The sequence below is a fragment of the Drosophila suzukii genome, chromosome 3 (genome assembly GCF_043229965.1).
Source record: "Drosophila suzukii chromosome 3, CBGP_Dsuzu_IsoJpt1.0, whole genome shotgun sequence".
Taxonomy (NCBI): domain Eukaryota; kingdom Metazoa; phylum Arthropoda; class Insecta; order Diptera; family Drosophilidae; genus Drosophila; species Drosophila suzukii.
This window is the reverse complement of record NC_092082.1, coordinates 32,031,698-32,059,547: the sequence shown is the minus strand read 5'-3', so window position 1 is coordinate 32,059,547 and position 27,850 is coordinate 32,031,698. Positions and strand designations below refer to the sequence as shown.

Genomic DNA, 27,850 nt, shown 5'->3' with positions numbered 1-27,850 from the left:
TTTAGAAAAATAAAGTGTTGAAAAGCAAAAAGGAAGTTATTTAAAGGGGAAAGTGTGAAAGAAAGAGACATCAGCTGAGTTCAGTTAGTTAAAGTTTTTTTAAGCTTCCATTTCATTAATCACTTCACTTTCAGATAACATATATAATTTTACTAAGTTGATTCACAATAGGGTGAACAAATTTCAGTGAGAAAAAAAAAAGATATAAAACTGTTGAACCGCATTGGTAAATGCTGGGCTTCACAGGTGTATATAATTATAGTAAAGTAGTATGGTATAAAGTATATGAGTATAATGAGTGTATGAACATGTGATGAAAAATAGTTAAAAATAAGGATAGTCTACAAGTTCGCATAATATAATTTGTTCACAGATGTAGGATAATGATAACAATATTTTTATGTTCAAAGAAACTCAATAATTTGTTTTTATAAATATTAGTATTCATTTTCATTATTTCCAATGGCTCACGCTATTTATTTACATTTAAGTATATATTTTTTTAATAATTTAATTTATCAAAGAAGAAATTCTCAGTGTGAAATAACAGAATTCCTTTAAAAGTTTAATTTATTGGCAAGATTAAATTTTAAGCAACGGTTTTCTTAAATTTGTAGCGTAGATATTTTTTTTAATAACGTTTATATGGCTTTAATTGATTTTCATATTTGTTCTTCTGTTAAATAAAAATAAAGGTAAAAACAACTCACACAGCTGGTTCCTCGGCGGACGATCGATCTTCGGACACAGGTAGGCTGTAAAAGAAAGCAAAGTATTTATCTGCTTTGGAATTGGATTATATGTACACTTATAAACGCTTCATTATTTTTCGAATCAAAACGAATTTAAGAAAACTTTTTCCAGGGAGAGAGTAACCGTAAGTTAACCGCGCATCAGATGAATTTTTACTTATTTATAATCTTCATAATTATTTAATTTAATTTAATTTTTCCATGATATAGTTATCATTATTAAACCACTTTTTCTTTCGGTAAATTTTTCTTCTTGTTAAATTGACTGACTCTTCCAATGTTAAGAAAATTCTCCCAGTGTAGCCTTGTTCACTTTTATGCACGTGGAATTTTTTTCCGCCATCTTGATAGTTTAAAGGCTACAAAAAGGGTTAGAATCGATGCCTAAGCGGTAGATTTTACATGTTGATGATCTGGGTTAGGGCCGATTTAGTCGGGCAGGCTTTCGCAATTCACGGGGCTATTTGGTAGAGGAAATTCCTAGACTTGCTATAATTAGGGTTCTCCTCGCTGCAACTGCCGATCGCTGAGCAAATTGGGGTGCTCCCCAAGGTAACTCAGAATATGAACAAATAGGCGTGCCCCCCAAGTCAAACTGCAGAACGCTGGACACGGTAGGGTGCTCCCCGAAGCAACTGCAGATCGCTGGACACGGTGGGGTGCTCCCCAAGGAAAATGCAGATTGGTGGTCGATGCGGGTGCTCCTCAGGGCAACTCCGAATCGGTGGTCGATGTGGGTGCTCCTCAGGACAACGGATGAAGACAAACTGGGCACCTAGCGAAAAAGAACGACCTACGTGTGAGAAAAAACCTTCGATCACTGAAAACTTTACCAATAAACCTTGCAAATGCACTCGCGCTGCTGGTTTGCCATGGCGGCCGAATCGGGAATCGTTGAATTTCAGCCTTGAAGAAGCACAGAAATTCAGCACACGAAATGATTTTGCGAAAAAAAAAACTCACTTCTTTGATTTGTTACTTGAGAAAACCACTTTTAGATAAAATCGTTCTGCCACGTGCTTTTATATATCGAAGTTTTGCCGAATTGGTACGCTTAAAATGTTCCACGTCTGTCTGCCACACCGGTTCAATTAAAAAGGAAGTTCAAAAATCCTACGGCGTTGAATTCGGCTATTGCCGGAAATTTCAGCCAGCTAAGAAGTCCGCCATTTCGAGTTAGAACAAGTCTTTCGGTGCTACCCTGCAACAGCTGATTCAAGCCCCACCTGGCATCCCCAGCAGAGATACTAATTAGTTTTTTTTTTTTAACACTAATTACCGACACTAATATGGGCATGCATCTGGCTGGATGCAAAGGTAACTTAGAGACTTTCAAATTGGAGCATAGTTTTGGGCCGAACATTACTGAGAACGTTCTTTAGGCGCCGCTACATGATCCATCCTAAAAGATCAACAGGGAACTCTAAAAAATAAAGATTTCTAACCAGAAGAAAGTCATTTATTGTGTCAAATGCTCTACTAAATTCAGTGTAAATGGCATCTGGTTGAAGATGTTTTTTAAATCCCTGCATCACAAGTTATGTCAGTTCCAAAAGGTAAGTGGTTGTTGATCTGCGTTTCATAAAACCGTTTTGACTCTGATATATTACTGACCTACAGGGGTGCTGCAAGTGGGGAGTAATAATATTTTCAAAGAGCTTTGGGATCGCTAATAATTTAGAGATACCTCTATAATTGCATGCTTCCTCTTGATATCCTTCTTGTTTAGGGGAACTACAAACGATCCTTCCACTTATGGGGAAATTGTGAAGATTCTAAAGATAAGGTATACGAGTATAGTTTAAGAAAGGGCTTGCAGCCAGGAATTCAATCAGGTCCAGGTGAATTTACAGGCTTGTTACGTTGAAGATCAACAAGCAAAGAGCTTTCATTTCAGGTGGGCCAGAATATTCAACTCGACTTGGATACAGTGTAAGAATAAGGCTGTGAAAAATGGGGTAAATGAGGTAGTATTTTCAAAAGATAGCAAAATTATAAAACTCTCTCTGATTATGAGAAAATTGAACTTTACAACGATTAAAATAGTTTTTGTAACACAAAGAGTTTAGCAAGGTAAAACTTGAGTACCTAGAATAAATAGATTGAGAAGCGGTATCTTTGAATTTCTTAAAAAGTCTGGACTTCTTATTTCTTAAGTGTGTCAACTCTTTACTAAACCAAGGTGGCTTGTTGGAGTCTGACGGATAGTTTATATATCGTAACATAAGAATTAAAAACCGAATTTACTCAATTATAGAAATTATTTATAGCATCATCCAAATTTTGGGATCGGACCAATTAAAGCATGATATATAAAAATATAGCCGCTGAAAGTTAGCCTTGCGAAAACAATGCAATCTCTTAGTTGACCTCTCTGATTTTTCTTCTAACAGCACCAGTGTCAATTGAGACCTCGAAAGCAGGATTATATGGATCTTCGGGTTGAGTATGAGGTCCTACTTTGGACAGAAACACGCAGTCCGGATTAGTTACAAAGCACAGGTGCAGTAAACAGCCTAAAAAATTTGTAATGTAGTTAACTTGAAATAAAGATATGTCAAGCAAGCCTTCAGTGAAATCATGATGGGCTAAAGGAAGTAAGACATTTGTTTTTTCATCTGTGGACGTGAACCAAGTCATATTTATGTACTCATTTCTGATTTGATAAAGCGAGCAAGCAGTCTCTCGCATATAACCTCCACGATACGAACAATTAAATCTACCCAATCGGTGGAGCGACAATCAGAACCGACTGAGAAATTAGAAATTGTATAATTCATATACTTTTTAGAGCTTTTTTTAAAGCTTCATTCACAGCTTTGAATGTACTTGCCTCCAAAAATGTTTTTATTTTTCCCTGAAAGTGTCTGCGTGCTTAGCACTTAATCCTTCATTTATATATGAAGCTTCTAAGAATTTTCAAAAATTATCTACACCAGTGGTAAATTGCGTCGCAGTTTTTTCTTTCTGGTGTATACTGGCAAGTTTGGCTTTGATTACATTGTGTTTGTGCCTAACCGAAGTAGACACTTCTGGATCACACCGCGGGACAAGGGGGTAATGAGTACTTGTCGCTGGCACTGGGACGCTTTGCTGGCAGGACGATTGCGTCGCGGCAATGGTAACGATGGTTACTGCTATGCCTGGCCACAGGCGATGCTGGAGCTGCGCTGAGGGTGAGCTAACGTGGTTTGCTGCTAGGTGAGATAGTGTATTACGAGCCCTATTCCCAGATGTAGGAAGTAGAACCGCGGAGTTAAGAGGTGTGTTGATAACTGATTTATTCTTCATTTGGTACATGTTTATATACTACTTGGACCACGGAAGTTTAGTGTAATGATTTGTGAAGTAGGCTATATTCTAAAGTAGGTCAGGGAATTATGATTATGGTAGCAGTTTGCGTAGTTGACTTTGCGTAGTTGGCTGACACTGCAAAATGTGCTGACTGCATTGGGGGGTCAGTGTGCCGTTGAGTCGGTGAGACGGTGAGTTAGTGAGACATATAATATGCTGATCAGCCATTCTCATATGCAGTGGGTGCTACTGAGCGCCTGGTACTGTTCCCAACTTGGCTACTGCTTGATTTGTTGGGTGTGGTCATGTTGAGTACCTTTGGGTACGAACACATTGAATGATTCGCCAACTATTGTTGCCTAAAATATTGGGGTCTTATTTGGTACCTTGTACAATGTGGGACCAATTACACAGGAACGCAAAGTTGAACATTTTTCGGGAACCAGTCATAGTTTTCCACAATAATTGGATCCTACTGAGTAAAAGTCCCATACAAACTTGTGTTCCATCACCTACAGGTTCCGCGGTACAGCTAGGAATACAAAAAAACCGATGCTTGCCCACATATTGAGTTATGTGGCCTACGTCATTGAACCTACCTTAAATATTTTTTCTGAAACACACTCTCAATACATGATGACATTACTAAAAAATACTGTCCATCCATAAGCAATTGTCCATGCCTTAGGAAATTAAAGCCAAAGTTAAAGCTTACAAGTTTTCACAATTTCTCTGATGGACAACCGCATGCAAAAAATAAATCTTCTATGGAACTAATTTTTATTTTTCTTTGAATCGATTGTCCACTGTACGCTTTAATTTGGGCTCAAATAAATTCACGAAGACATTATAATGAATTTGTGTCACGATCCAGTTCCGATGGAGAAGCATTGCACAGCAACTGTGTGGCAACTCCGAAGCCAGTTGGCGAGTAATTGTGGAACGAGAACGACACATCGCAACGTACAAATTTCATAAGCCGATATATCTATTCATATTTTGTAATCCATTCGTTTATCATTAAAATACTATAACTAATAACACGAGTTAGTGTAATTATTCACCGTAAGTCGCGCTATCTATTCGCCTTATTCCTGACAAACCAACAGCAACTCACACATTCCCCTATACAACGCCTTAGTATTGGGATGTATGTGACATTTGTTATAGCAATAAAACCGTTTTTTCGTTTCATTAGCTACTCCTTAATGTTGTCAAATTTTAAATAAGTCATTGCAACCTATAGAGTTCAAAAAAATGTGTATGTTTTTATATGTTCTTCCTTTTGAATCCTACAACGATTTTTTCTCGTAACTAATTTACTTTTTTATAAAGAAAAAACAAATATAGAATCAGATAGTATAAAACGTGATTGGGATAAAAGGTCACAATGGAAAATAAATACGACATAGAAGTAATTGAATTAATTCTATCGAAGTTACTATCAACTAGATCAAAAAAGGAAAATAAATAAGTAAGGCACCGTGTGGAAATGGTTGGATTTACAGTACAAAATAAAATCGACGACTTCATTAAAAATAATAACACAAAATTGTTTAAAGAATAATAATCTCTTTCTGAAGATCTTAAAAAGTTTTTATTGATCCAGATTGACCATTAAGAAAACATCGCTTACGATTATTGACTTTTGACATACAAAATTTAATTCATACTGCCAAAAATTGATGTTTTTAATACAAACATTTTAAATAGTGAAAACATCAAAGAAGTATTAAATATAAAACACGAACAAAAGTCAAATATTATCGCTAATAGAATGCGTATCTCCGTATTAAAAATAGCCACGAATAAAAAACTTTTAATAATTTATATAAAATACACAATAAAAACCAGATTTCGAGTTAGAACAAGTCTTTCGGTGCTACCCTGCAACAGCTGATTCAAGCCCCACCTGGCATCCCCAGCAGAGATACTAATTAGTTTTTTTTTTTTAACACTAATTACCGACACTAATATGGGCATGCATCTGGCTGGATGCAAAGGTAACTTAGAGACTTTCAAATTGGAGCATACTTTTGGGCCGAACATTACTGAGAACGTTCTTTAGGCGCCGCTACATGATCCATCCTAAAAGATCAACAGGGAACTCTAAAAAATAAAGATTTCTAACCAGAAGAAAGTCATTTATTGTGTCAAATGCTCTACTAAATTCAGTGTAAATGGCATCTGGTTGAAGATGTTTTTTAAATCCCTGCATCACAAGTTATGTCAGTTCCAAAAGGTAAGTGGTTGTTGATCTGCGTTTCATAAAACCGTTTTGACTCTGATATATTACTGACCTACAGGGGTGCTGCAAGTGGGGAGTAATAATATTTTCAAAGAGCTTTGGGATCGCTAATAATTTAGAGATACCTCTATAATTGCATGCTTCCTCTTGATATCCTTCTTGTTTAGGGGAACTACAAACGATCCTTCCACTTATGGGGAAATTGTGAAGATTCTAAAGATAAGGTATACGAGTATAGTTTAAGAAAGGGCTTGCAGCCAGGAATTCAATCAGGTCCAGGTGAATTTACAGGCTTGTTACGTTGAAGATCAACAAGCAAAGAGCTTTCATTTCAGGTGGGCCAGAATATTCAACTCGACTTGGATACAGTGTAAGAATAAGGCTGTGAAAAATGGGGTAAATGAGGTAGTATTTTCAAAAGATAGCAAAATTATATAACTCTCTCTGATTATGAGAAAATTGAACTTTACAACGATTAAAATAGTTTTTGTAACACAAAGAGTTTAGCAAGGTAAAACTTGAGTACCTAGAATAAATAGATTGAGAAGCGGTATCTTTGAATTTCTTAAAAAGTCTGGACTTCTTATTTCTTAAGTGTGTCAACTCTTTACTAAACCAAGGTGGCTTGTTGGAGTCTGACGGATAGTTTATATATCGTAACATAAGAATTAAAAACCGAATTTACTCAATTATAGAAATTATTTATAGCATCATCCAAATTTTGGGATCGGACCAATTAAAGCATGATATATAAAAATATAGCCGCTGAAAGTTAGCCTTGCGAAAACAATGCAATCTCTTAGTTGACCTCTCTGATTTTTCTTCTAACAGCACCAGTGTCAATTGAGACCTCGAAAGCAGGATTATATGGATCTTCGGGTTGAGTATGAGGTCCTACTTTGGACAGAAACACGCAGTCCGGATTAGTTACAAAGCACAGGTGCAGTAAACAGCCTAAAAAATTTGTAATGTAGTTAACTTGAAATAAAGATATGTCAAGCAAGCCTTCAGTGAAATCATGATGGGCTAAAGGAAGTAAGACATTTGTTTTTTCATCTGTGGACGTGAACCAAGTCATATTTATGTACTCATTTCTGATTTGATAAAGCGAGCAAGCAGTCTCTCGCATATAACCTCCACGATACGAACAATTAAATCTACCCAATCGGTGGAGCGACAATCAGAACCGACTGAGAAATTAGAAATTTTATAATTCATATACTTTTTAGAGCTTTTTTTAAAGCTTCATTCACAGCTTTGAATGTACTTGCCTCCAAAAATGTTTTTATTTTTCCCTGAAAGTGTCTGCGTGCTTAGCACTTAATCCTTCATTTATATATGAAGCTTCTAAGAATTTTCAAAAATTATCTACACCAGTGGTAAATTGCGTCGCAGTTTTTTCTTTCTGGTGTATACTGGCAAGTTTGGCTTTGATTACATTGTGTTTGTGCCTAACCGAAGTAGACACTTCTGGATCACACCGCGGGACAAGGGGGTAATGAGTACTTGTCGCTGGCACTGGGACGCTTTGCTGGCAGGACGATTGCGTCGCGGCAATGGTAACGATGGTTACTGCTATGCCTGGCCACAGGCGATGCTGGAGCTGCGCTGAGGGTGAGCTAACGTGGTTTGCTGCTAGGTGAGATAGTGTATTACGAGCCCTATTCCCAGATGTAGGAAGTAGAACCGCGGAGTTAAGAGGTGTGTTGATAACTGATTTATTCTTCATTTGGTACATGTTTATATACTACTTGGACCACGGAAGTTTAGTGTAATGATTTGTGAAGTAGGCTATATTCTAAAGTAGGTCAGGGAATTATGATTATGGTAGCAGTTTGCGTAGTTGACTTTGCGTAGTTGGCTGACACTGCAAAATGTGCTGACTGCATTGGGGGGTCAGTGTGCCGTTGAGTCGGTGAGACGGTGAGTTAGTGAGACATATAATATGCTGATCAGCCATTCTCATATGCAGTGGGTGCTACTGAGCGCCTGGTACTGTTCCCAACTTGGCTACTGCTTGATTTGTTGGGTGTGGTCATGTTGAGTACCTTTGGGTACGAACACATTGAATGATTCGCCAACTATTGTTGCCTAAAATATTGGGGTCTTATTTGGTACCTTGTACAATGTGGGACCAATTACACAGGAACGCAAAGTTGAACATTTTTCGGGAACCAGTCATAGTTTTCCACAATAATTGGATCCTACTGAGTAAAAGTCCCATACAAACTTGTGTTCCATCACCTACAGGTTCCGCGGTACAGCTAGGAATACAAAAAAACCGATGCTTGCCCACATATTGAGTTATGTGGCCTACGTCATTGAACCTACCTTAAATATTTTTTCTGAAACACACTCTCAATACATGATGACATTACTAAAAAATACTGTCCATCCATAAGCAATTGTCCATGCCTTAGGAAATTAAAGCCAAAGTTAAAGCTTACAAGTTTTCACAATTTCTCTGATGGACAACCGCATGCAAAAAATAAATCTTCTATGGAACTAATTTTTATTTTTCTTTGAATCGATTGTCCACTGTACGCTTTAATTTGGGCTCAAATAAATTCACGAAGACATTATAATGAATTTGTGTCACGATCCAGTTCCGATGGAGAAGCATTGCACAGCAACTGTGTGGCAACTCCGAAGCCAGTTGGCGAGTAATTGTGGAACGAGAACGACACATCGCAACGTACAAATTTCATAAGCCGATATATCTATTCATATTTTGTAATCCATTCGTTTATCATTAAAATACTATAACTAATAACACGAGTTAGTGTAATTATTCACCGTAAGTCGCGCTATCTATTCGCCTTATTCCTGACAAACCAACAGCAACTCACACATTCCCCTATACAACGCCTTAGTATTGGGATGTATGTGACATTTGTTATAGCAATAAAACCGTTTTTTCGTTTCATTAGCTACTCCTTAATGTTGTCAAATTTTAAATAAGTCATTGCAACCTATAGAGTTCAAAAAAATGTGTATGTTTTTATATGTTCTTCCTTTTGAATCCTACAACGATTTTTTCTCGTAACTAATTTACTTTTTTATAAAGAAAAAACAAATATAGAATCAGATAGTATAAAACGTGATTGGGATAAAAGGTCACAATGGAAAATAAATACGACATAGAAGTAATTGAATTAATTCTATCGAAGTTACTATCAACTAGATCAAAAAAGGAAAATAAATAAGTAAGGCACCGTGTGGAAATGGTTGGATTTACAGTACAAAATAAAATCGACGACTTCATTAAAAATAATAACACAAAATTGTTTAAAGAATAATAATCTCTTTCTGAAGATCTTAAAAAGTTTTTATTGATCCAGATTGACCATTAAGAAAACATCGCTTACGATTATTGACTTTTGACATACAAAATTTAATTCATACTGCCAAAAATTGATGTTTTTAATACAAACATTTTAAATAGTGAAAACATCAAAGAAGTATTAAATATAAAACACGAACAAAAGTCAAATATTATCGCTAATAGAATGCGTATCTCCGTATTAAAAATAGCCACGAATAAAAAACTTTTAATAATTTATATAAAATACACAATAAAAACCAGATGCGAAAACTAATAAAAAACAAGGAAAAACCCTATAGTCGAGTACCTCGACTATCAGATACCCGTTACTCAGCTAAAGGGACCAAAGGGAAATGGAGATATGCAAGCAGCAAAGCGAGATTGAACTGCACCACATACCCGCGATCTCAATGTATGGTTATGTAGGCGGTAGACAGATTTAATAGCTATGGGCATTAGAGTGGGCGAGCCGAATTTTTTTTTGGGTCAATCGATAGGTATAGACGAGACTAATACAATTCAATTAAAAATTTTTTCTACAAGGCTATGGAATCTAAATCTAAAATTCCAATTCCCTATCTTCGATAGTTTCCGAGATATCCGCGATCGATTTTTTGAAGTTAATGGGCGTTAAAGTGTGCGTGGCAAAATTTGTTTAAGGTGAACCGGTAGGTATTGACGAGAAAAATAAAATTCAGTTTTTTCTTGCACTAAAACTGTAGAAGCCACAGTTTTGGGCGGTCTGTGGGCGTTCGAGTGGTCGTAAGACCCTGCTGAAACAAACTAGCGCTGCGCAAAAAGCTCAGGAATCTACATACCAAATCTTAGCTAGCAAATCTTAGCTAGCAAATTCTAGCTTTTATAGTTTCCAAGATCTCAGCGTTCATACGGACGGACGGACAGACGGACAGACGGACATGGCTAGATCGACTCGGCTAGTGATCCTAATCAAGAATATATATATATACTTGATGGGGTCGGAAACTTCCTTTTGCCTGTTACATACTTTCCGACGAATCTAGTATACCCTTTAACTCTACGAGTAACGGGTGTAAAAATTATTAATAAGTAAAATTCAAAATGCGCAAATACATATTATGAAATAGTATTAGAAATCATTGCAATTTAAGTATGGAAACCAATTTGTAAGAAAAAAAAAGGGCAGTCCGATAAGTACTTAGCCTCACCGCCCGATGGCGTCACTATCGCAAGAGAAATTTACTATCGTGTAGTACATTCTCGTAGTGGGATACTGTCGAAATTTCAGCCGAATCGGACTCGTAGTTTTGTTTTGACTGCGTGCGGATTCGGACGTGTCCGCGGATTATAGAAAAATGGAGAAAGAGCAATATCGGTCTGTGATTTGATTCTTGTTTTTCGAAGGGAAATCGCGCAGCGAAATCAAAGAGTGCTTGGATGCTGTGTACGGTGACTCTTCTCCTTCGATGGCGACCGTCAAAAATTGGTTTAACGAGTTTCAACGTGGTCGCACGTCGGTTTTTGATAAGCCACGCCCAGGTGCCCCGAAAACGGCTACCAAGGAGGATAACGTGACAAAAATCCACGATCTCGTATTGGCAGACCACCGATAGAAGATACGAGAGATACCTGAGACAGTAGGCATGTCAAAAGACCGCGTGGGTCATATCCTGCATAAAATTTTGGGCATGAGAAAGCTGTCAGGGCGATGGGTGCTGCGTTTGCTCACTGCGGACAACAAACGCAACCGTGAGACCACTTCAGAGCAGTGTTTGACGCTGTTTGCGTCTGCGTCGTTTCGTGACACACCAGAGACCAAGGAACAGTCGAAACAGTGGACTTCACACGGCGAACCTGCTCCGAAGAAGGCGAAGGCTGTGCCATCGGCCGGAAAGGTGATGGCCACCGTTTTTTGGGATTCACAAGGTGTGATCTACATCGACTACCTGGAGAAGGGCAAAACGGTCACAGGATCCGATTCGCCACCGAAGTGCAGAAAATACGGCCCCATTTGGCGATGAAAAAAGTGCTCTTCCATCATGACAACGCACCGGCTCACACTTTCGCCCTCGCCAATTGGTCCAATTGGGCTACGAACTGCTACCCCATCCACCATATTCTTCAGATTTGGCCCCGTGTGACTTCTTTTTGTTTCCAAACTTAAAAAAGTCAATCGCTGGACAGAAATTTGCGCCGAATGAGGTGGTCGTCGCCGCCACAGAGGCCTATTTTGCAGACCTCGAGAAAACGTATTTTTCAGACGGGTTAAAGAAGTTGGAGCATCGCTGGGTCAAGTGTATCGAGCTAAAAGGAGATTATGTTGAGAAATAAATCTCCACTTTTCCAAAATTTTCGTTTTGATTTTGGAGGCTAAGTACTTATCGGACCCCCCTCGTACAATACCAATTCAATACCAATTCAGAGAACAGAACTACTAATAATAACTACGAACCACTTCAAAAATTATAAAATATCCGATTATATATTATCAAATAACACGGAACTGTTTTTGCCGAAGATAACTTCCGTTCTTGTTGATTTTGCCTTTGTCTTTGCCATTAACTCAAATAAATAAGCCAATCGTTAGGCAAACACAAGCTTCCGTTTGAAGTCCAAGCTCTCACGTTGGAAGCCTAAACTGTTGCGTTCTAACTTAAATTCAAATTGCGTTCCAGTTTTCAACGCTTAGTCGAGTACCTCGACTATCAGATACCCGTTACTCAGCTAAGGGGACCAAAGGGATATGGAGATATGCAAGCAGCAAAGCGAGATAGAAATGTGCAACGATCTCAATATATGGATATGAGGGCGGTCTTATACATTTCAGTTAAAACTTTTTATCTAGCATGAAAATTGTGGGCGCCACAGGCTTGGGCGGTTTGAAGGCGTTAGAGTGGGCGTAGCATATTCGCGTGATAAACTTGGGCTGCGTACAAGGCTACGGAATCTAATTCTGAAATCCCAATTCTCCATCTTTGATAGTTTCCGAGATATCTGCGTCCATATGTAGGATTTTTCGAAGTTTGTGGGCGCTATTTGGGCGTTTAAGTGGGCGTAGCAAACTCTTTTTGGGTCAATCGATAGGATTTGATGAGAACAATAAATTTCAGTTAAAATTTATCTAGCATCAAAACTTTAGGAGCCACAGCTTTAAGCGATTTGTGGGCGTTGGAGTGGGCTACATACCAAATCTAAACTTTCTAGCTCTTATAGTTTCCAAGATCTCAGCGTTCATACGGACGGACGGACAGACGGACAGACGAACAGACGAACATGACTAACTCGACTCGGCTACTGATCCTGATCAAGAATATATATACTTTATCGGGTCGGAAACACTTCTTTCTGCCTGTTACATACTTTCCGATGAATCTAGTATACCGTTTTACTCTACGAGTAACGGGTATAAAAACTGACTAAAAAAGTGCGATAGTTTCTTAATTTAATTAACGAAAACAATCTGGAAAGTTTAATAAAATGTTTTGGTGAATAAAAATTAACAACGTGTGTGGCACGATTCCTCAAAAGGATTTGGGCCGAGGGAGAGGCGACCTATGTTTAGCCACCATTTTGCTGTCATAAGCTACGTCGTTTTGGGTTATGGGATCTTGGTAAGCCTCTGTCCTCTCCATCATAACGAGAATCAACATTTAAAATGCCTGAAAAACAATTTTAGTGCGTAAAGTTCGTCAGTCGCCAGTCCACACTGCCCCACCAGTTCAGCTTTCGCTTATATTCCCTCTCCTTCAGACATTCCTGTGCCAAATTGATCGTCACGGGCCGTGCAATGCGATACACTTAATAAACACTAGTTATAAAGTTATGCTCTTGACCTACTCCACTTCTCGGGTCACCATTGTTTCCAATGTATTGATTTTCAGTTCTTCTCCAATTGATTTGTATAGCCCCGGCTTTGGTTACGTATAAGTTCACTTTTGATTGGCTCGATTAACACATTTCTATAGCATCACTACTTTTCCCAAAGTATGCTATTGGTCCCTACGCCTCTGAACGGATGGCTCGTACATCTTAACAATTTTCAAGAGCACGGGGATCACGAGTACTGTGCCCACAAGCTTAACAGTATGTCTGATGTCGTTCTTATGGTTGATCCCCTCCACGTTCTTTGATTACACTGGCGGCGGTGTTCCGTCGGCGGCGGTGGTCCGAGCTCCTAACCAGGGACTTTTGGATGTGGTAACTGGTCCTGGTGGCATAGACTCCCCCGGCGGCTGTTCATGGGAAAGTCGCTTGTGGCTTCCATCAGCAAGAAACCAAATTGGATTCTACCTCTATTCTCTAATCGGCTAAGGTCTTTTATGCCAGACAAGAGTTTTTACTTGGCCGCCGGTATGGTTCAGATTCACTAGGTGTTCCCCCTTTCCAGGGACTACTAGTTCTCGATCTCCGCTATCTTGGGATAGCGGCTGTTGCACTTTGCCAGCTGCAGTTGTGTGGTTATCAGTAGGTCGGTCGTGGCCGTTGGTCTGGCCACACGACACACGTAAATCGCCAAATAGCATTTTTATGTCTGAGCTAATTGGTTCAATCTCAGAAACCCTTTTCTCCCTTTGTCCAATGCTTTGGCAAAGGTCCAGGAACTATCTCAAACAATTTCCGTGCTAAATTTGCAAACAGGTATTATGGTTTTAAAAATGAAAATAAAAATATGGGAAATATATTAAGATTTAATGTAAAAAGGGGAGCTTATGAATATAAAGTGAAGACAGAAAAGTACATATTTTATGACAATGTAAAACATAACGAAATAAGTTCAATTGAAATTAATAATACTCTTTGGTACCCAAAGAAGCTCAAATGTAAATGACAGTTCTAAATAAAGATTGGTAATAGTCTGTAATATTAGCTAATTTAGGAAGGGCTTATTAAATAAAAAATTGATTTGGAAGCGTGGTTCTACCAAATTTTAATAAAAGATTAAATTATTATTTTTTCAAACAAAATTGAACAACATTTAATTAATATTTTACAACGAGCATATATGCAAATTTCTCTCTAAAAATCTGAGTTCTTTAAATTAGAAACCGCATTTCTAGGTTACGTTGTTTCTCAAAATGTAAGTAAAACGGATTCTGAAAAAATTGCCAGACTTACAAAATATCACGAAGCTCCAGTCTTCTAGGCCTAACGGGCCGTAACTATGCCAAAATTCCTAAGGAAAATGGTAATAAAAACAAACAGCTGAACAAGCATTTATCGAGCTAAAAGAAAATCTCATAGCACACGCTGAATTAGTTCAACCAGATTATAATAAAAACTTCGTTTTAACAATTACATAACATGAGGTATAGCTATCGGGACAGTCTTAACACAGGATAACAAATCAATTACTTTTATTTCTGCAGCATTAAATAAAACGAAACAATTTAATGCCACAAATAAAAACAAGGGAGAACGCTATAGTCGAGTACCTCGACTATCAGATACCCGTTACCCAGCTAAAGGGACCAAAGGGAAATGAAGATATGCGAGCAGCAAAGCGAGATTAAAATGCGCCACCTACCGGCGGTAGACAGATTTAAGCGTTATGGGCGTTAGAGTGGGCATGGTAAATTTTATTTGGATCAATCGACATGTATTGACGAGAACAATACATTTCAGTTAAAATCTTTTATCTCTTAATGTGGGCGTGGCAAACTTTTGTTTGGGTCTATCAATAGGTATTGATGAGAACAATTCATTGCAGTTAAAATTTTTATTCTAGCATCAAAGCTCAGGAATCTTCACGCCAAATCTCAATAGCCTAGCCCTTATAGTTTCCGAGATCTCAGGGGACAGTCGGACATGGCTAGATCGACTCGGCCAATGATCCTGATCAAGAATATATATACTTTATGGCGTCGGAAACGCTTCCTACTGCCTGATACATACTTTCCGACGAATCTAGTATACCTTTTTACTCTACGAGTAACGGGTATAACGAGTTGTTACATAGAGTAATTGGCATAGATATACAAACGGACCATCAATCCTTATGTTTTACAGTTTCGGATAAAAATCCAATCGTGGAAATGAAAATTTGTACCCCAAAGATAATATAAAATCCCGGAACAACAAATGTTGTAGCCGATGCATTATCACGAACACAAATTAATAGTATTCCAAACATCGGTTTAGATCTATCTGAGCAGTCCAACTCATATCAAGCAACACAGAGCATTCTGCTGAAAGTAGTTTTGACCTGTAAATCGTTAAATCAATTCAAACAACAATTGTTATTAATAACGGTGAGGTATACAATACATGAGTCACTGGAAGTTTTTGACAAGACAACACACATAATGGAATATTTTACAGCTGAGAATTTAGTACCTATATAAAGAGGGCATCTTTCACCTAACATAACGGTAGGCATTCATTGTAGCTAAGAAGATTTATATCACATTCAAGTATCTTTGAAAAATAATTTCAGTAACATATTTCTTTTTACGAAAATATTTCGACAAGTCGTAGCAACGCTGAGGATTATACTCGTATTATTGACCCAATTTATATACAGAACTTAAGGAAAATATTAAAAATTGCAAGATATGCAATGAAAACAAATTTAACAGACACATAATTAAAATTCCAATTGGAGAAGCCCCAATACGAACTAATGAAAAAGAAAATGTACACATTGATATATACTATGCGCAAAGTCTTACATTTCTTACTTGTATTGACGCATACTCGATATTCTTTGTAGTTTATGAAATTCAAAATAAATTTAACATCGAAAATAAGGTAATTGAATTACTTCAACAAAATCCCCAATTCAAAGTACTAATGGCCGAAACCGGCTTTTTACCCCAATTAAAATCTTTCTTTTTTTTTTCTTTCAACTTTTCACTACGCAGACCAGATGCACAGTACCTCAAACGGACAGGTTGAATAGGCGTTATCAGAATTACCTTGCTGCATAAAGGAAGATAATGGTTATAGTAGCCGCTCAAGATTATAATCAGAGTATTAGTTCCACAACCAACTAAAGCCCTTTGACAATCCTTATAATAAAATCGACCACGAAAATATTTCTGAAATATAAAAAAGAACTCAATAGAACATGCTTTAAACACAAAATAAAAACGGAAAAGAAAAAGAATATAATATAGGAAAAGTTGTTTATGAAAGGAAATATGGGGAAAGAAATAAACTGCAAGCAAGCCAGAAATACCAGGTAGTTAAGGAGGCTATGCAAACTTAATTAATAGTGTAATAAGTTCGGAGCTTCCATAACAATAGTCCAGACTTAATTGTATTTATAATTATATACTTAGAGAGCGACTCTACAGGTCGCTTCTCTCGATCTTGATCGAATGAATATGTGTAACCACTTTAACTTGAATGAAGTCTTAAATCGGAGCGCAGCGCTGCTGCTGAGGACAGCAGCAGAGCGGCTGCGTTGTATATTATATATATGTTTATAAATATATAGAAGAGGAGAATCTGTGTATGGTTATGTTATTCATATATTCATATATGTGACTGTAGCCGGGCAGCATAAGAATGCTGACCATACATTTATGCCTAATGCGCCTTGGTGGAGGATCATATAACACTTAAACTGAAGAGAAGTGTATATGTACACATTACAACAAGTGTCACAATGTTTTAGTTGATATTATTTATTAATGTACTTGAGTACAGTGGTCATTAGATACACTACAATACAATACAATATTAGGAACAGATTTATACACTAAGATATTTTTAAGGATTAATAAATTATATTTTTAACTTACATAAAATGCTTTTCCTTATACCTATTTTATCAATCATAATATTGGCCAGTTCAGAAATAATTGATTACTCGATCCATGCATTTTTTCTGTTCGAGGACAACAATGATGTTCTAATAACGATTTATTTCTCGAACTAATTTATGTTTTTATAAGGAAAAAACAAATATAGACTAAGATAATAGAAAACGGGATTTTCATAAAAGGTCAGAATGGAAAAATAAAATCGACAGATAAGTAATCGAATAGTTAGTATCGACTAGATTAAAAGGGGAATAAATGAATAAGGTACCGTGTGGAAATGGTTGGCTGGAACACCTGATCATGAAGATTTTATTAGAAAAAAAAAGAGAAAAAAATAAAATCAATGATTTGATTGAAATTAAAAATAAACAATTGCTTATCATTTTCAAATTGTTTAAAGAATAATAACCTCTTTCTGGAAATTTTTAAAAGTTTTTATTGATCCAGATTTACCATTAAGAAAATATCGCTAACGATTGTTGACATTTGACATAATTGGTACTGCCAAAAATTGATATTTGTAATAAAAACATTCAAAGTAGTGAAGACATCAAAGAAACTTTAAAACAAACAAAAGGCAGTTATTTTCGCTGACATAATGGATATCTCTGTATTCAAAATAGCACTGGATAAAGAACTTTTAATAATATATATAAAATACCCTACAAAATCCATATGCGAAAACTAATAAAACAAAAAAATTAATAAATAATTGGAAAATGCGCACGTACATATTATGAAATGTCTACATTTTAAAAAGAAATCTTTAATAATTATTGCAATTTAAGTATGAAAAAAATGGTTTTACACGATTTTTAAACGGTGAGAAATCAATTTGTAAAAAAAAAGAGTTAAAAAAAAGACATTGTCCAAGATGGTGCCATTCTTTTAAGTGGTACCAATATTGTGAACAGCTTCCAATAAACGGGTTATTTCTAATAACATTTAATGGTACGACCACAATTAATAACATTTCATATTCCAATTTAGAGAACAGAATGTTTAACTTTATACCTACGAACCACGTTAAAAATGGTGTAACATTCGATTACATGGTATCAAATAACACGGTACTGTTTATGGTTAATATTAACATTTATAATCCATTTATTCAAATTAGAAACACCTAAATATCTATTTCCTTTATATTAATAACTTTAATCATTATTAATTTGGTTTATTTACCTATTATTAAATACAAAAATGTATTTGTAACCGAAAAACAAAGTTTAGAAGGGGGAGAGTTGTTCAACCAGTGAAACGGTTCAACTTATGGAACAATTTTCAAAATCCAATCTCAGCTATATTGCACTTGCCTTCAGTGATATTGCCTTTGCCTTTGTTTTTGATTTTGTCTTTGCCTTTGCCATTTACTTCGAGGGCTGCACTTGGCTGTCCTGCTAAGATAAATAAACCAATCATTAAGTAAACACAAGCTTCGAACGAAGTCCAAACTCTCACGTTCGAAGCCCAGACTATTGCGATCCAATTTCAAAACACATAGCGTTCCAATCTCAATCAAATTGCATCGGTCAGCATACTTTTATTTCACAGTGGGATGCGAAAGTTTCAGCATAAGCTTTTAATTCAAATAAAAATTAGAGTTCTAGAAGCTTTAAAGAAAGATTTCTAACCGAGATTCGTTGGATAAGATCTTAAAATTAAGAAGTCAGTCTATTTCGGATTGAAGCTGCTATCGGTCATACAAGTATAGAAAGTAAAAGTGTCTTGATGTAATAGTGAGTAAAGTTAGTTTAGTTTTAATACCAATCAAATAAAAATAAAAACATGAAAAGACGGGTTCGGTTGAAAACCCGATTCAAGTCCCTTGCCAGAAGATTTTGGTTTTTTTTTTTTTTAAATGCTTTGCTATTTATTTATTGAATCTGCTCCCTTTGGATACTAACAATAAGTGTATCAAATCTTAGACTAATTAATCTAACTCACAGTCATATGACTGATGTTGTGCTAAAGGGTCCCGAAAGTTATAGCAGGCTTGGCAGGTCGTTGCGTTGTAGACGGGATCGGCTGGAAACCCAAGTCAAGACTCTTGCGAGGCGATTGGGGTGCACAGAGAGTTTTTCGTTGTAGGACGCTTTTTGTTTGTCTATTTCATCTTTTACGGTAAGAATGCTTAGGTCCCTGTGGATGTTTTGGTTGCGAATATACCATGGTGCCCCAGTGATAGTTCGCAGGATTTTCGATTGAACGCGCTGTATAATGTCTATGTTGCTTCTGCTGGCGTTCCCCCATAGCTGGGAGCCATATGTCCAGATGGGCTTGAGAGTGGAGTTGTAGAGCAAAACCTTGTAGTCCAGACGCAGGGGCGAACGAGCGCTAAGAATCCAGTGGAAGCTGCTGGCCTTTAGTTTTAGATGTACTTTCTTGCGTTCGATGTGTCTTTTCCAGGTTAGTCGTCTGTCAAGGTGCACGCCGAGATACGTTACATCGTTGACTTGGGGAATCTGCGTATTATTCAATAACAGTGGAGGGCATGTTTGCCTGTTGAGAGTAAACGTTATGTGTTTACATTTTTGTTCATTTATTTTAATCCGCCAATCAGATAGCCACCTCTCTACTACGAGGAGGTGGTTTGCTAGCTGTGTTGTGGCTCGGCCTGGGCACCTCGAGCGACTTAAAATTGCGGTGTCGTCAGCGAACGTAGATGTTGTTAGCTGCTCGTTCGTGGGAATATCCGCTGTGTATAGGAGGAACAGAGTAGGCCCTAGCGCGCTTCCTTGCGGGACTCCAGCTTTGATAATGTAGTCGTCGGATGTTGTTGTATTGCATCTTTCTGCGAAGGTCCTGTTGTATGGATACGACTCAAGAAGCTTGTGAGTGTAATCAGGTAAGTGTGTTTTGATTTTGTGCATGAGGCCATCTAGCCATACTCGATCGAAGGCTTGAGATACATGGAGGAATATTGCGTTGCAGTATTCCCGATGCTCAAAGGCTGTGCGTATTTCTGATGTTATTCTGTTAACTTGTTCGATTGTTCCATGGTTTTGACGAAATCCAAATTGAAGAGCATGGATAACATTGTGTGCTCCTAGATATGGTGTTATGCGAGTTAGAAGGCATTTTTCGAACAGCTTAGACAAATACGATAATAAACTAATTGGTCTGTAGGATGACGGAATTGTGTGGTCTTTTCCGGGCTTCGGTATCATAATGATAATAGATTTTTTGCATTTTTTCGGATAGTAGCCGAGAGTTATAATCCCATTGAAGAGCTTACAAATAACCTCAATGGCAGAGTTTGGAAGTTCAATTAACATTTTTGGGGTTATTTGGTCACCGCCAGGGGCCTTTTTCGGTTTCAGTTCCCCAATGACTTTCGCGATCTCCTTTGGCTGAAACAATGGTGGTAGGGAAATAGATTAAGATTCGATTTGTGGTAGGAAAAATGAACCAGTGGCAGGGTTCGGTTGGAAGACGTTTCTTAGATGTAAAGCAAAAGTTTCGGCTCTATCTTCGTCGCTGCGGGCCCAGATGCCAGATGAGTTTCTTATCGGAGTGACTGTTTCGATTGGAGAGCTCAGATTTGGGTGAGCCCTCCACAGAGGATGTTTTGTACTGGTTGGCGATAGTTATACCCGTTACTCGTAGAGTAAAAGGGTATACTAGATTCGTCGGAAAGTATGTAACAGGCAGAAGGAAGCGTTTCCGACCCCATAAAGTATATATATTCTTGATCAGGATCACTAGCCGAGTCAATCTAGCCATGTCCGTCTGTCCGTCTGTCCGTCTGTCCGTCTGTCCGGATGAACGCTGAGATCTCGGAAACTATGGGAGCTAGGCTATTGAGATTTGGCGTGCAGATTCCTGAGCTTCCTACGCAGCGCAAGTTTGTTTCAGTAGACTGCCACGCCCACTCTAACGCCCACAAACCGCCCAAAACTGTGGCTCCTACAGTTTTGATGCTAGATAGAAAATTTTAACTGAAATGTAATGTTCTCATCAATACCTATCGATTGACCCAAAAAAAAATATGCCACGCCCACTTAAACGCCCACAAACCGCAAAACCCTGTGACGCCCACAATTTTCATGCTAGATAAAAAATTTTAACTGAAATGTATTGGTCTCGTCAATACCTATCGATTGATCCAAAAAAAAATTTGCCACGCCCACTCTAACGCCCATAACGCTTAAATCTGTATACCGCCGGTAGGTGGCGCATTTTAATCTCTCTTTGCTGCTTGCATATCTCCATTTAGCTGAGTAACGGGTATCTGATAGTCGAGGTACTCGACTATAGCGTTCTCCCTTGTTTTTATTTCAATTGCACACATATGTACATACATATATCGTGTATAATGTGTATTTGTTTATATATATATATATATATATATATATATATAAAGAAATACACATTATACACGATATATGTATGTACATATGTGTGCAATATATATATATATATATATATATATATATATATATATATATATATATATATATATATATATGTAATACACACACACATATATATATAATACACACACACATATATATATATATATGTGCACATACATACATACAGCTGTGTTCATTAAAATAGCAGTGCGACAGAAGCGAAACTATATAACGGTTTATTAGCATAGTCCTTTTCATTAGTTAATCGCTAGTACATCTCTTTTGTAGAATGGATCATAGAGATACAAAACAAGCAAAAACCGCATTAGATTTGGTCTGTTTTTGGGTTTCTTTCATATTTTTGCACACGGACACAACATTTCGGCTGTTCACTAAAACAGCAGTTTTTGATTTTTATTTCAGGAAAAGTCCCGAAAATGTTTGTAATTTGGTAAAAATTGGTTCTTAATGAAGACCATTATTATAAATTGAACCATAATACACTATAACTATAGAAAAAAATTAACTTTAGTGGGTAGAGGACCTCATTGCTTCAAGGGAGAAAGGAAAAATTCATTGAGCTTAGAAAGGAGGGCAAAACGTATCAATATATTCAAAGTCCCTTAAAATGTACAGCCAATATGAGTTACAATGCCATAAAATATTAACCGAAGCCCGAAAAACGTTATGCGATACGGAAAACCACAATTATAGAGGACTTTCGCAAGGTGCGCTTCAGCAAAACTTATCCTTTTGCATCCTGTAGGACTATAAATGCGGATGTGAGCTTGGGAATCAGCGATGGCACTATTCTCCGAAGTCTGTTCGATGAAAATTTGAATGCTAGAAGTCCACCAAAGGAGCAATTACTTGGTAAAAGACACCTCAAAGACAAGTTGAAGTTTGCCAAAAGCCACTTGAACTAGCCACTTTCAAAAGGTCGATATATCCTTTGGACAGATGAGTCTTAGCTGGTGTTTTTTGGTGGAACAGGTTCAAAATAGTATGTCCGTCGACCATCAAACACCGGGTACCACCCAAAACAAAATCTCAAGACCGTTAAGCAGATGGCCTTAAAATCATGGTATGGGCAAATTTCTCATATAGCGGTGTGGGCCCCTAACGTTTGATCGATGAGATCATGGACCAAAATGTTTACGTAAATATACTGAGAAACGTCATTCTGTCGTATACTGATGATCAAATGTCCTTAATATGGACATTTCAGCAGGACAATGATCCTAAACACACCAACAAATTGGCCACACCAACATTTAGCCAAAAACAAATTGACGTAATGCCGTGTCCAGCACAGTCCCCGGATTTTAATCCGACTGAAAACTTATCGAGGGACATAAGCGTTTTGTTGTCAAGAAATCCCCGACTTCTTAGCCGCAGCTTTGGCAAGCTGTGCAGGAGGGACGGGGTCAGAGTTCCCGCAAACGTTGCAAGGACTTGGTGGACACTATGCCACGTAGGTGTTAGCCTGTAATAGCCAATAAAGGCCATACAACAAAATATTTGGTCGTAATCAAATCGATATTTAGTAGGATTAAGTTATTAATGAGCCATATTGAATTTTATCATATTTTTCTTTTAAGACTGCTATTTTAATGAACACCATAATTCAGTCTTTCTTTTTTGTTATTATCCATATTTGCTAAAATATTGAAGTACCCAACAGGAAAAAACAGCTAATTATTTAAAAATAAATAATTAAAACTGTTGTATTTAAGTTTTGTTTTAATGATGTGTTTGTAATATTGTTTTTCGATTTTATACGTGCAGGTCGTATGCACTGCTATTTCAATGAACACAGCTGTATATGTACATATGTATGTACATAAATATATACGAGTATATGTATGCCGGTGTGGCAACACCAGTTCTATGCCTACGTGACGAACGGTGTGCAAAAAGGATAGTGCAATTGAAAATGTTATGTGCTTACTATGCGTATATTTTTTTCCCTTATTCTGCGTGAATTTTTGTTTGTATATATTTTATTTTCTTTCACTTTCACTATTTACTATTTCACTATTTTACCTCGTCCCCAATGTATTAACCCGGTAACCGTACCAATAATACCAACAATTTTTAATCGATTTTATATATATATTTATGCTCGGTAGTCTGTTCACTGCGGCTCAAAGAATTAGACTAGAAAACAAGAATAGATGAGAGTCAAAGTATAGCCTTATTGAAAGTCATAATGACTGGCTCTCTCGCTCTTAGAGATCATCGGAGGTAAGGCTCTTACAAGATGCAATACAGCATACTTGGGATAACATTATTAGTCCTGTACACTTCTGATATCCCAACAAAAGAGCGGCTAACTACATTAACATTCGCTGATAGCGACGGAAGAAACAGCTCAACTAGCTGATAATCTTGTAATAGTTTCGAGCAAAAGTGTAAGATTACAACATTTACCATCAATAGGCAAATGTGACCTCCGCTTGAACTAAATATTACTCGGATCCCCATAGCAAACGTATGACGAATCCCGGTATTCACCTTGACAGGCGCCCAACCTGGCGGAGACTTATTGAATGCAAGAAACTTCATCTAAAAATGAGTACCAACCATATTCACTGGCTCATTAACCCGTGGTCGCCCCTATGCCTGGACTTCAAGGTTCTATACTACCACTAACTTTAAGCCAATCGGAACTTACGAATACCAGCTTTGGGGTAATGCGAGCAGCAGAAGCATTAAGGTGCGCGCGCACTGGGGCGCTCAAGCGAAGTCGTCCGGCCGCATGTACTCGCGTCAAATAAAAAGTTTGATACGAATAAAATAAAATAAAATAAAATATGTACCCTTCCATTATTCGACTTTTATTTGTATTTCATAATATTAATTTTTTTATTATTCAACTCGTATTTTTACATTACGGTTTATAAAGTGTATTCTTTTATTTGGTATATCAATATGACAATATTTACATCTATCGGTTTTCCGAGTCAAGTATTTACATTGATCACATTTTTCTCATATAAGTAATGCAGTCTTAAATATGTGATATATGTGATTTCTTATTTTAAAAATACCCGCACTATAAATGGTACTCTCGTAAGTTTTTAATTACAGTACACGCGGCAAACGAGCATTCGAGTGGATGCTCCTTCGAGAATTCGAGCGGAACGCGCTGCTTCCCGCCTCGTCTGTGTGTGGGCTTCCATTTAATTACATGCAAACTTCTCTAGTCGGTCAAAACCGCACCGCGCCGCGCCGCCCTGCCCTAGTGTGCGTACCATCCTGAATTCTGAGTACAATCACTGCGGCACGTTGGTATGTTCGGAGCTAAAACCTCCACAGGTCTTGGCATCCTACTAGAAAAATATGAAATACATATACTACCACAAAAAGCTTGGTCTTCACCAAAATCTCCACATAAAAGGAACGGCCCAGTGCAATGCACAAATTGTCAGGAGTATGGACACACCAGGGCATACTGTTCGCTTCGAACAGTCTGTGTAGCTTGTGGAGACTTCCACAATTCGGCTAACTGCTTTGCCAACAAAGAAGACCAAAGAAGACCCCAAAAAGAAAAAATGCGTTAACTGCCAAGGTAACCACACGGCAAACTACAGGGGCTGTCCGGTCTACAAGGAGATAAAGGACCGCATGCGAAAAGTGATAGCAACGCGTCATCAGAATACCCAAAATGCGTACACTTACTCGCGTACGACGCCGGCAGTATTTTTCGGCACGGCTGCAAGATCCTCCTTTGGTTAACTAAATACCCAGAAGGGATTCTTATACGCCGATGCCCTTCGATCGGGGCAAAACGACCATGCAAACACTGGTTCAAAACCAGAACATGGTGTTACAGCTACTTGCAGCTAAGCAGTCTAAATAATCAGATGGCAAATGTACGAATACCAATGTGGAACGCCAATGGCGTTTCACGGCACAACCTTGAAGTAACACAGTTCCTGAATGAAAATCATATCGACATTATGCTACTGGTAGAGACGCACCTCACAAACAAATACAACTTCCAAATAAGAGGATACACTTTCTACCGCACAGACCATCCAGATGGTAAAGCCCACGGCGGAACCGGCATCCTAATCAGGTAACGCATCAAGCACCCCTTTCACCAAAGGTTTTCAACTAATTACTTGCAAGCCACGTCTATCAAAGTGCAGTCAGGCAACGGAAACCTCACCATAGCCGCTGTCTACTGCCCGACTCGCTTTACAATTTCTGAAGGACAATTCATGGACTTCTACAACTTGCTTGGAGACCGCTTTATAGCTGCAGGGGACTATAATGCCAAACACACGCACTGGGGATCACGCCTTGTGACTCCCAAAGGAAGGCAATTATACAATGCAATCATAAAACCGAACAACAAATTAGACTATGTTTCCCCTGCCAGCCCCACATACTGGCCAACAGACCCCAGGAAAGTTCCAGACCTAATAGACTTTGCGGTGACAAAAAACATTCCCCGCAATATAATAAGCGCCAAAGCGCTTTCGGACCTGTCGTCAGACCATTCGGAAGTGCTAATAACTCTTCTTCAAAGCACAAAAACCACAGATCACCCCCTCAGGCTGACGTCGCACAGAACCAACTGGTTAAAATATAAAAAGTAAAAATAAATAATAAATATAATAAAAAATATGAAGAAGTATTCGTGGAGGCAGCCACTATCTCAACACCACAAGGCAGGGACGTGCAAGCCAACCACTTCAAAACTAGTCTGCAAATTGAACGGTTAGTCCTAGAAAAGATGCGCCTGCGACGTGCGTGGCAAACCAACAGATCGCCGTCATCAAAACAACGTCTTAAGGAAGCCACTCGCTCACTAAATCGAGCTCTAAAGCAAGAAACAGAAAATGCACAGCTGCAGTACATTAAAAAACTATCGCCAACCAGTACAAAACATCCTCTGTGGAGGGCTCACCCAAATCTGAGCTCTCCAATCGAAACAGTCACTCCGATAAGAAACTCATCTGGCATCTGGGCCCGCAGCGACGAAGATAGAGCCGAAACTTTTGCTTTACATCTAAGAAACGTCTTCCAACCGAACCCTGCCACTGGTTCATTTTTCCTACCACAAATCGAATCTTAATCTATTTCCCTACCACCATTGTTTCAGCCAAAGGAGATCGCGAAAGTCATTGGGGAACTGAAACCGAAAAAGGCCCCTGGCGGTGACCAAATAACCCCAAAAATGTTAATTGAACTTCCAAACTCTGCCATTGAGGTTATTTGTAAGCTCTTCAATGGGATTATAACTCTCGGCTACTATCCGAAAAAATGCAAAAAATCTATTATCATTATGATACCGAAGCCCGGAAAAGACCACACAATTCCGTCATCCTACAGACCAATTAGTTTATTATCGTATTTGTCTAAGCTGTTCGAAAAATGCATCTAACCAGGCCGAGCCACAACACAGCTAGCAAACCACCTCCTCGTAGTAGAGAGGTGGCTATCTGATTGGCGGATTAAAATAAATGAACAAAAATGTAAACACATAACGTTTACTCTCAACAGGCAAACATGCCCTCCACTGTTATTGAATAATACGCAGATTCCCCAAGTCAACGATGTAACGTATTTCGGCGTGCACCTTGACAGACGACTAACCTGGAAAAGACACATCGAACGCAAGAAAGTACATCTAAAACTAAAGGCCAGCAGCTTCCACTGGATTCTTAGCGCTCGTTCGCCCCTGCGTCTGGACTACAAGGTTTTGCTCTACAACTCCACTCTCAAGCCCATCTGGACATATGGCTCCCAGCTATGGGGGAACGCCAGCAGAAGCAACATAGACATTATACAGCGCGTTCAATCGAAAATCCTGCGAACTATCACTGGGGCACCATGGTATATTCGCAACCAAAACATCCACAGGGACCTAAGCATTCTTACCGTAAAAGATGAAATAGACAAACAAAAAGCGTCCTACAACGAAAAACTCTCTGTGCACCCCAATCGCCTCGCAAGAGTCTTGACTTGGGTTTCCAGCCGATCCCGTCTACAACGCAAAGACCTGCCAAGCCTGCTATAACTTTCGGGACCCTTTAGCACAACATCAGTCATATGACTGTGAGTTAGATTAATTAGTCTAAGATTTGATACACTTATTGTTAGTATCCAAAGGG

The 27,850-nt window shown here is 38.1% G+C and overlaps 1 protein-coding gene across 1 annotated transcript in view; it reads left to right on the top strand.

Annotated features, from left to right (window-relative positions):
- The first annotated feature begins 700 nt into the window (after positions 1 to 700).
- Positions 701 to 27,850, top strand: part of LOC139352732 (endoplasmic reticulum aminopeptidase 1) — a 524,301-nt gene continuing 497,151 nt past the window's right edge. The window contains exon 1 of the mRNA XM_070995362.1: positions 701 to 750. The gene's annotated coding sequence lies outside the window, so the exon portion shown is untranslated. The remainder of the gene's footprint in view (positions 751 to 27,850) is intronic.